Consider the following 10,846-nt stretch of genomic DNA (forward strand, 5'->3'; position numbering starts at 1 on the left):
CCAGCCTACTCCCAGCCTGGGAATGACATACAAGGAGACATTCTCAGGGCTCTCCGTGGTCACAGGGCCTCCCTCACCAGAGAGGAGACACCACGCTCAGGGGAGGGCTGCCAAGGACACTGCCTGACCCTCTGGTTTCCTCGCTTGCACAGGGCCACAGCCACATGGGGCATCCCTAAACCCTGGCCTGGGTTCAGCAGTCACTGAATGGACAGATGCCTACACAGGAGTATATGTACTTTACTTATCTGGCTCCCTGTTACCATAGTATCTATCTATCTATCTATCTATCTATCTATCTATCTATCTATCTATCCACATATACAGAAAAAACAAACATAACAAACTACATAAACTTCTTAGAATAGATATGGGGTCGACAACCTTCAGCACGCGGCCCATCAGGGTAATCCGCTGATGGGCCGCGAGATACTTTGTTTACATTGACCATCCACAGGCACAACCCCCCGCAGCTCACAGTGGACGCAGTAGAGACGGAGAGGGAAGGAAGTGGGTACAGAGGACAGGGAAGCGGGGAAAGCATCCCATATCTCTGAGAATTTTTCTTGGGTATTTGTTATGGTATATAATTTTTTCCATGGTGACCAAGCTTATGCTGTCTACATGCCACTCTTCAAGTGCTGTTCCATTTGTGTAGTACTGGCGTTTTAGCCATTATTAATGCTCCGCTGAGCCAAAGAGTTTCAGATTTATTCTGCTTCGAATTACAATCCCGTAGGTTTAAAATGACATATTTAGCTTGACTCACAACTTTCTCTGATAGGGCAATTCAGTTCTGCCCAAAACATAAATGTATAGGAGCATCGCAGAGCATACGGGTTAAGTTAGCACCTGCGGAATCACAGCGCCAGCATTTGTCTGACGTAGCGGTACCTGCCTGGAACAGTCAGCATCACTGTATGATTTTCTGCTGGATTCATCTTAAGCAGAGGTCCAAGGAACAGTTGGGACCCCGGGTTTATCCTCGTACAGCCCTGTGAGGCAGGGCAGTGCTACTGTTCCCATCCCACAAAGGGGAAACTGAAGCACAGAGAGGCGAAGGGCAGTGCCTGTGGCCAAAGTCGGAGCAATGGACTCTGCACCCCGTTGAGAGGTGATGTCTCCGGTCTGGGCTGAGGGAGGTTGGCAGCTGCCTGGGCTATGTGTGTTCTGTGACTTGGGTCCCTGGACTGTCTAGCTTGGCCCCAGATCCATTTAATTAACAAACATCCTCCCATGTCATTAGTTCAGAAAGAAATCGCCTGGCAAATAGCATTTCCGAGAGCTGTAAATAATGAGCTACTGCTCTCCAGTAATGTCAGCTAACAAGGGCGTTCCCGCCAGGCAAACAGTCCCTGTCAGCTGACCTCTCTCTCTGCAAACTCACAGCATGGTTCCCATCCGTGCCTTGGACGCTGGCACGTCTCTGGCAGATTTGCATCAGGTTGTGGACTCTTGACGTCAGCCGGTGCGCTGCCCCCCTCCCCTTTGCAAATATTGTCACTTCCCCAGGAGTTTGGCTGCATGTGGTGGGCAAGGAGCCAACACAATGAATTGTAAGGGGACAGGGTGTACCTTGGATCTGGAAACTGCAGTGCATCAGACTGGAGTGCCTTCCAAGTCAGGAAAGATGGGAAGTCCAGTGCGGATCGGATCAGAACCAGCGCGGACTTTGAGTCCAAACTGGCACTGAGCTGTGGACTTGTATCAAAAGGTTGGGTTCCCTCTAGCTTTGGAAATTCTTGATCATTTTCAGTGCTGCTAGATTGAGAGGGCAGGAAGTTCTGGTAGATCCACCTTCCTGCAACCAGCGGGAGATCTGGGTCACAGTCCGTAAGCTGAAGTCTGGGAAGGAACCAGGGGTTTGTAACATCACCCCTACATAGCTGAAGTCAGGTGAGAGTATTTTTGATCCATGGCTGTGTAGGCTCTTCCAGACCATGTGGTGCCTTAATACCATCCCTGATGACTGGAAGAAGGGTTTTTTTCTGCCTCTGTTAAAAAAAGAGTGATGAGGCCAAATATAACAACTATAGCAGTATTATGCTGTTGTCAGTCCTAGGGAAAGTCTTCGCTTCCATGTTAATGTCTCGAATCAATGATGCACCAGATAGCAAAGGCCGGGGTGCTCATTGTGGTTTTAGACCAGGTCATTCCACTGTTGACCAGATCTTTACCTTGATGCAGCTCCTTGAGAAGATGGCTGCATTTAAGAAGCCATGCACAGCACTTCTTCTAGACTTCTGTCAGGCCTTTGATCCCATGCATCGAGCAAGTCTGTGGGGTCTCATGGGGCGTTCCAGCATCCCTGGGAAGGCAGTGTCCCGGCAGTGTCCAGGACAGCTCAGTATTAACCTGTCTGGGCAGGACATTGAGCAGGTGGCAGCAGTCGGATATTTGGGAAGAATCATAGAAAGTGATGGAAGATGCTCGAAAAATGTGGATGCTCGTATAGCAGCTGCTGCAGCCATGTTTCAGGCCCATCACTAGCCCATAACGACATCAAGCTTGCTACGAAGCTGTGGATCTACAGAAGCCCATTATACCAACTCCGCTGTATGGAAGTGAAACAGGGGCACTGAAGAACACTAGGTTGATTATTGTGGTTCTCAGCACCTCTGTCAGCAGCTCCATAACAAGGAGCTGGGCAAGATTAGAAACAAGGATAGTCAAAGCCGAACCCAGCAGCCACTTCCATCAGCCCTGGCTCCATTTCAATAACTTTCTTGGACATATAAGAATGGAAGACCGATTAATTCAGAAGTGTGTGTATCAAGGAATACTGCTGCATGCCTGGTGATCATGTGGGCACCAAAAGTTGTGGGGGCTCACCAAGATTGCCTGTGATGGATATGCACTGAATATACAATCTGACCACCTTAAGCACCTCACCAGAGATCAATCCGGGTGGTGCTTGATTTACACAGAGGCCACGTCCCTTTGGTATTTGCCATGATGATGATGAGAACCATATGATGAGCCTGCTGTCAGAGCTAGTGGGCTTTATTCTTAACACCTGATAACTCTGGGGGGCTAAGAGAACACCCAGCTAGTCTGCTAACACTAGCAGGCCCTGCTCTGTAACTGACTGGCAGATGCCAACAGGCAAAAGGCACATGGCCCCAAAGCACCTTGAGTCTGATATTCTGTGACTCTCCACCAGTGCAAAGTGGGTGTGAAATGCTCCCATCCTACCCTGGGAGCTGTGGTTAGATGTTTGGCTGCATGTGTGTGTTTCTTCTGTGTGCAGCCCCAACCCTGCGCAGACAGCTGGCACAGCAGACCTTGAGCAAACCGCCCAATGACCACAAGATCTGTTGAAGGACGAAGGCACCCAGCCAGGTTTATTGTTGATGAAGCACGCTATTAGTATCCCATAGACTCTACCGGACCACTAATACATGTATGTCCGTGACAATGGACCAGCTCAGTGAATGGCGGGACTTTCCATTCCTCCCTAGGCCAGACAAAGATACTTTCTCTGAGATGCATTTTATACCCTGATACAAACAAGTTAGTACTGCCCTTTTGATATAGTTAGTTACTGCCCCATGACGTAGCTAGTTATGACCCATCACCTTGTATATGTTGGTTCAATCAAAATATTTTTATTATGTAGTGTCATCCTGACCTTATCTTTTCGGAGGGGTCAGTGGTGCTCCTGTTATCTTTGGGGAATGTTTTTGTACCATCCTTGATATTGGGATCTTCTGGTACCACTTGATATCAGGATGTGTTTGCTTGAGCACTCCGTGACTAGCACTTCTTAGGAACGTGTATTTTTTTGCAATATCAGCCCTGCTCTTGCCAGATTCTGTGAGCAGGCCCTGCCTCACACCAGGCCTCTAATTCAAGGGCTTATGTTTCAGTCTCTCTTCCTGCTACACTGGCATGTTCCACCCCCTCTGCTGTTGTGTTGCACAGCTGTAAGCCACTGCACAAGTGGCGACTCAGTGTCCTTGTAGTCGGCGGAGCTATGCGACTTTGTACCAGCCGGAGAGGTGTCCCTTGAGCGCGTGGCTGGAGAGAAGGGTGCCTGAAGGCCCCCAGGTGCTGGTATTTGCAATGCCACAGGAAAGAGACCAGCGCTTGACAAGATCAGAGACATACAGGGTTCTCCTGCTGATATTTGTGCATAGCTGGGTGTGTCTGGGGCTAATGACGCTGCGGTTTGAAGTCCGAGGAGATAAGCACTGGAATGGAAAGCTGCGGCTAGGATGAAGCTCCAACCATCTGCAAAGGGTGTGAGGCTGACTCCAGATGGGAGAAGCTCAGAACAGTTTGGCTCCCAGGGCAGGTCTGTCCTGGTTTTAGCTGCACAGGGCTGGAACTGAGCATCTCTGTGTGCCACACATTATTCTTGGATCCAAAGCCTGCCCACTCTGGGTGTGTGGTCACCAGAGGCAGCTGGTGCAGAAATCAGAAATTGGACTGAAATAGACCAGCTGGTGGGTGTTGTCGTCATTTGCGGAGAAACAGACTGACTGTTAAGCATTTACCCTTAGTGCCCCCAGGGGGATCCAGCGAGGCTGAAAGAATCAGGGCAAAATCCTCCATATGCACAGGGGCCAGCCCCACTGATGCCCCACAGAAGCCTTCAGGCCAGAATGGTTGAGAGCGCTCTGCACATTGAGCCCTTGTGAGAATTGGGCCCTCAGCGTCATGCTGGGAGCTGCTAGACGCAAAGCTCCAGTGGTGCTTGTGCTGGCCTCTGCAGAAGGATAAACCCCAACGTGATCCCACTGAGGCCGACAGTCAAATGTCCAGTGACGTAACAGGATCAGGCCACAGTGCCCCATCTCACCACAGGGTGACTCTCTGTAGGGCATTCACAAACAACGCAACCGTATTTGTTAGGATTCGGTGTTCCAAGGGGGAACTGACCGGATGGCTGTATTCTAATGCCCATTTGTCCACAGCACAAAACCAGCAGCCTGCTCAAAAGAGCTCCAGGACTGGAACGAGAGGGGGCTGTGGATCAGGCCTGAGGGGCAGCGGCAGAGCTGTAGGTGCGGGGCTCGGGACTGGAAGGGTAGAGGGGCAGCAGGCCAGGACTGAGGGGCAGTGCCTGGGGAGCAGGCTGGAAAAGCAGAAGATAGGTGAGATTTACACAGGTTATTGAGCAAGAGAGAAACCCTTGCTTTAATTCATATATTGGCTGGACTGAAGATGCTCAGGACGATAAGTTTGGGGCACTGACCTATCTCTAGTTCTGCAACCAGAGAAACAGCTCCCTGATCCTTGCTGGGGCCACCGTGTGATTCCTTTATAGAAATCTCACACACCAATGGCAGGAGAATGGCGTAAGTGGGGCTGGAAGCACCAGCAGAACTCTGGGCAAACTAGCTGTCTCATCTTCATGTGCCCTGCATTTGCCAGGGCTCAAGAAGCTGGAGGAATAAGGGTGACTCTTTGCCCCGGGAGGATTTTGTGTCTTGATGTATCGTGACCCCCGAGGTGTGAATGTGCCGGGCAGGGTTCCATCCCTGTTGGAGATAGAGGGGTCAGACTGAGCCAGATACATGCAGTGTCATGGAAACTCTTTTCCAAGCACTCCCTTGGGTGCCCTCCCTCCCATCTCCCGCACACCCCACCAATACAGTGTCTCTTTGTCACCATCACAATGGTGCTGATCACATCTCTAACCCACTGCCCTGTCCCCCAAATTAGCATGAAGCTCATTTACCCCCAAAGGAGTCTTGGAGGACAAGATTATGGGGATAATTATAGGGTGTTGCCTTTTATTACAGGCCTTTAGAAAGGGAGCTCAGACCCAGGGCCCTGGGAGACCTTTGATCTCAGCCTTTGAAACCCTATAGCCCTGGTTACGGGGACAGTTTCCATGTCGATCGTTTCCATGTGGGAACAATGGGCCCTTTATGCAGCCAGCCTGGACTGGAGCACCCGTCTGCCTCCCCCCCCCTCCCCCCCACAGTGCCATGTGTACCAGCTGGGGAAAGGGATGGGATCTGGATCAGAGTTCAAGTCAACATCTATAAACAGTATTCTTTCTCTGGGAGCAGTGTGCACGGGAAGGCCTGATCTGTCACATGCAAATTGCATGAGAGAGGGAGGAGAGGAGGTGCAGCATAGACAGGCAAGGTGGGGCTATCTGGGTGAGGGCACTGGTGGCCCCTGCATGGAGAGGGGTCAGCCACCATTTGTCTGTGCTCCCCCTGGAGTCCACTAGTGCTTTGGTTGGGGAGGGGACGTGGCCAGGACTCTCCCTGCCTCTTTCACAGTGGCTGGCTCCTGGAAGGGGAGCGTGTGCTCCAACCTGCCGAAGCTATAGGCAGGCCAGGCTCCTGGAGACACCACAGCTGCCTCGATGTCCCAAGGCTCTGGCCCTGGAACAGTGCAACCTCCGCCCCTCCGAACAACAGAGCCCTCAGTCGGAGACAGATGTGCCACTCTCCTGTGCCCATGGTGGGGGTTAGGGTGGGCACTGACCACCTGGCCATCAGCAGACTCAACGACGCACAGGGCATTGGCCCCAGCGCTGTCAGGTCTGGTGGAGTACGCCCTCTGTGGGGGAATTTCCCAGTTACCTTCAGGAAATGTCACACACTGGATCATTTCTCCCAGTGCACAGAGGGTGATGCTGAGGATGGGCCTGGAGAAGAGTATGATCGCTGCAGGCACTGAATTCCTTTCTAGATCCCCATCTCAGGGATGGCACAGAATCACACAAACGCAGGGCTGCAAGGGACCTCGAGAAGTCATCAAGTCCAGCCCCTGCGCTGAGGCAAGACCAACGAAACCTAGACCAGCCCTGACAGGTGTGTGTCCAACCTGATTTTAAAAACTTCCAGTGAGGAGAATTCCACCACCTCCCTGGGGAGCCTGTTCCAGAGCTTAACTCTGAGTTAGAAAAATTTCCCTAATCTCTAATCTAAATCTCCTTTACTGCAGATTAAGCCCGTTACTGCTTGTCCTACCTTCAGTGGACATGGAGAACAGTTGATCACACTCTGCTTTATATCAGCTTTTTGCATCTTTGCCAACTGTTCTGAGGTCCCCCCTCAGTTGTCTTTTCTCCAGGCTAAACATGCCCAGTTTTTTTTAACCTTTCCTCATAGGTCAGGGTTTCTGAACCTCATTTTGGTTGCTCTCCTCTGGACTCTCTCCAATTTATCCACATCTCCTGTAAAGCATAGTTCCCAGAACTGGACACAGACTCCAGCTAAGGCCTCTCCATGCCAAGTAGAGTGGGACAATTACCTCCCTTTTCGTGTCTTACATATGGTCGTTGCCAGAACCAGCTCCACCCTCCAGCACCACCAGCAAAATAACCCTGGTGTAGATAAGTGGCTGCTGCTGGTGGACCCCGTGGTAGATAGGGAAGACCTGAGCCAACATTAGCAATTCGGGGCCATTTTTGCAAACCTCCTTAGGGTAGAGAAAGGTTTGGGAAGGGAGCTGGTTCCTTGGCCGGGTCTGCAGTGTGGACAAAGGCGTCGTTAGAAAACAGGTTAACTCAGTGTAGCTTTGTCACAGGGTTAAGGACAGCGGGGTTAGCTGGATGTGGCTAGAGCTGTGGTCCTCTACTTAGAACATTTGCTAACGTGATGCTTTTCCCCTCTATACGTACAGAGAAGGCCTGAGTTTCCTACCCACATGTCAGTTGTGATGGTGATTTGTGTGACGTGGGTGTCTCTCTGTTAGGAACGGCTTTTCCCAGGGTCATACTGGGACTGTGTGCAGAGGGTGAAACATTCGCAACACCACCCGGGCAAAAACGGAACTGTGTGGATTGTCTTGGCAAAGCGCGCGACCATCCCAAATTCCCCACCTCTGACCTGCAGGGTGTAAAGCCAGTGCCAGCTCCTGGAAGCTGGGAACCACAGTGCCAGGTGGGATGGGCTCCAGTTTTCATTGATCCATCAGTTCCAAGGCCAGAAGGGACCATGGTGATTATCTGGTCTGACCTCCTGGATAACACAGGCCAGAGACCTGCGCTGAGTTAATTCCTGTCTGAACTAGAGCAGATCTTCTTAGAAAAACATCCAGGCTTGATTTTAAAATAGCCAGTGACGGAGAATCCACCACAGTCCTTGGGAAGTTGTTCCAATGGCTAATTATCCGCACTATTAAAAATGTGCATCTTATTTCCAGTCTGAGTTTGTCTAACTTCAACTCCCAGCCATTGGATCCTGTTCAACATTCGTCTGCTGGATGGAAGAGCCCAGTATCAAAGGGTTGTACTCCATGAAGGTACTTACAGACTGTGATCCAGTCACCTCTTAACCTTCTCTCTGTTAAACTAAACCAATTAAGCTCCGGAGTCTCTCGCTACAGGGAATGTTTTCCGGTCCCGCAATAATTTTTGTGGCTGTTCTCTGACCCCTCTCCAATTTATCAACATCCTTCTGGAATTGTGGGCTCCAGAACTGGACACAGGATCCCAGCAATGGTCGCACCAGTGCCAAATGCAGAGAGAAAATAACCTGTCTACTCGTATTAGAGATTCCCCTGTTTATACAGCCAAGGACTGCATTGGCCTTTTTAGCCACAGCATCACACAGCATCATCATGTTCTGCTGATTATCCACCATGACCCCCAAGTCTCTTTCATAGTCTCTCCTTCCCAAGATAGAGTCCCCCATTCTGTCCGTGTGTCCTGCATTCTTTGTTCCTAGATGTGTAACTTTACATTTGCCCAGACCCAAACATGCATTGTTTGCTTGTGTCCCGTTTACCAAGCGATCCCAGATCGCTCTGTATCAGTGACCTGTCCTCTTCCTTCTTTACCCCTCCCCCAATTTTGGTGTCATCTGCAAACTTTATCAGTGATGATTTTATACTTTTTTCCAGGTCAGTGATAAAAATGCTAAATAGCGTGAAGCCAAGAACCAATCCCTGCGGGGACCACACTGGAGTCACCCTCGCTAGGTGATGGTTCCCCACTTACAGTTATGTTTGGAGCCCTATCAATTAGCCAGTACCAAATCCATTTAATGTGAGCCGGGTTAATTTTATTTCATTCTAGTTTCTTAATCAAAACATGTCATCTTATCAAATAAGGCAACCAGTTAGTGTGACAGGAACTATTTTCCATGTTGATTGGCATTGGTTACATCCTAGCCCTCTCTTTTGTGTTAATCAAATCCCATAACAGCTGCTCCATTGTTCTGATTAATGGAGGGCTGGACTGGTCTTCAGATGGACAAACTAGTGAGAGGCCACTCTGCCTACTCAGTTCTCAACAGAGATACTCTGAGGTGGGGTTGGCCATCACAGAGAGAGAGGTGTGTGTATGGGGATGGATAACTAGAGAGAGCTAGAGGGAGGGGTGTTTGTGGGGACAGAGAGATAGGAAGCAAGCTAGATAAATGAGTGCATATGGGGATAGACAGAGGAGTGTATATGGGGATGGGCGGATAGAAAGAGGAATACTTCCCCTGCATTCCCTGTTTAATACCAGCTGATGTGACAGTACTTGAGTGTGGTGTGTTAGCAATAGAGATGCAACACTCTACGGGTTTCCGTCTCAATTGGGAAGAATCCAAAGACTGGGAGCGGCACAGAACAGTAGGTTTCCTTATAGCTTGAGGATTTCACTGACGTCTGCTCTTGTGAAGCTAGTATCCAATAGATGGGCTTGCAGGCCTGCTTCCGATCCACTGCTTGCTCTCTCTGCAGATACGGGGGGAGGGGGGAGTGGGGGGGGACACTGCCTAGTGTCTCAGCTGCTGACTCTTTCAGATGGCCTGAAACACAGAGCACCTATGATCGCTCTGGCCTAACAGCACGGACCTAGCACTCAGGTGGTTCAGTATCTGTGCTTGCCACCTGTTCTTGTTACTGCTAGAGGAGTGGTCTTTTGTTACATCCATTGCTCTGTTACTGGTTCTGCTGGAGCATCCCTGGCAGGGGAAATGATGGAGTAGAAATCAGAATGGCAGATCGCTTTGTAGGTCTGATTAACAACGTACTGACTTCTCTCTCCAGGTGACCCATTGAAACTCATTTCTGGCTGCCAGCCTTTGGTATCACTTTCTGCACTGCATGGTTATAAATAGCAGAGGCTGCAAAACACTTCGATGATGCTGAATCCTGCAGAAAGGCAAGTTGCTTCACGTGGCCATTTGCTTCCAAACAGAATTCCACTGGAACCCTTAAGGATGCTTTAAAGGCCACCACGGAATGTGGTCACTTGTGACAGGTTCATCCCTTAACGTGTAGTAAGCCCCAAATTGTCCTCCTTTCAATTCAAGTATTATTGAGACATGTCTAGGGAATTCTCGGACCCAGATTTCCAGAACTTTGTGCTGAGAATGAACACCCGGTTTGCACAAACAGTTTCTGCACAGCTGCAGCTGCAGGCCAGTGCAGTATTTGCATGGAGAAATGGCGAGTTAAATGCATAACTAGCCACCTGGGTGCACAGTTATGGTGACACTGTGCAGTGATGGCACATTTACATTTTGCACGTGACTAGTAATTTGTATTGCAATAGTGCCTGTCATGGATTGGGGCCAGGCACAATAACACCATGTGTACACAGCTTAGATCAGAGGTGGGCAAACTACGGCCCGTGGGCCACATCCCACCTGTGGGACTGTCCTGCCCGGCCCCCGAACTCCTAGCCCGGGAGGCTAGCCCCAGCCCCTTCCCTGCTGTTCCCCCTCCCCCACAGCCTCAGCTCGCCCCGCCGGCGCCATGCTCTGGGCGGAGGGGCTGTGAGCTCCTGGGGTAGCGCCGCTGCAAGCCTGGCCTGACCCAGTGCTCTGAGCTGCATGGTGGCGGCAGCACGGCCTGTCTCCAGCCAGGCAGCGCGGCCGTAGCACCACCAGCCACCAGTGCTCCAGGCAGTGCGGTAAGGGGGCAAGGAGCAGGGGGGGAT

At 50.7% G+C, this 10,846-nt stretch overlaps 1 long non-coding RNA gene across 4 annotated transcripts; it reads left to right on the forward strand.

The window, feature by feature from the left end:
* The first annotated feature begins 5,933 nt into the window (after positions 1–5,933).
* Positions 5,934–10,196, forward strand: LOC120405201. Of its 4 annotated transcripts, none has more exons than XR_005598433.1 (4): positions 5,934–6,102; positions 6,586–6,779; positions 8,116–8,214; positions 9,952–10,196. It is a non-coding gene; the product is annotated as an uncharacterized LOC120405201 (long non-coding RNA). The 4 variants fall into 4 exon arrangements; XR_005598432.1 differs by lacking the exon at positions 9,952–10,196 and adding an exon at positions 8,815–8,842; XR_005598431.1 differs by lacking the exon at positions 8,116–8,214.
* Positions 10,197–10,846: the final 650 nt, after the last annotated feature.

The sequence above is a fragment of the Mauremys reevesii genome, linkage group 4 (genome assembly GCF_016161935.1).
Source record: "Mauremys reevesii isolate NIE-2019 linkage group 4, ASM1616193v1, whole genome shotgun sequence".
Lineage (NCBI taxonomy): Eukaryota > Metazoa > Chordata > Testudines > Geoemydidae > Mauremys > Mauremys reevesii.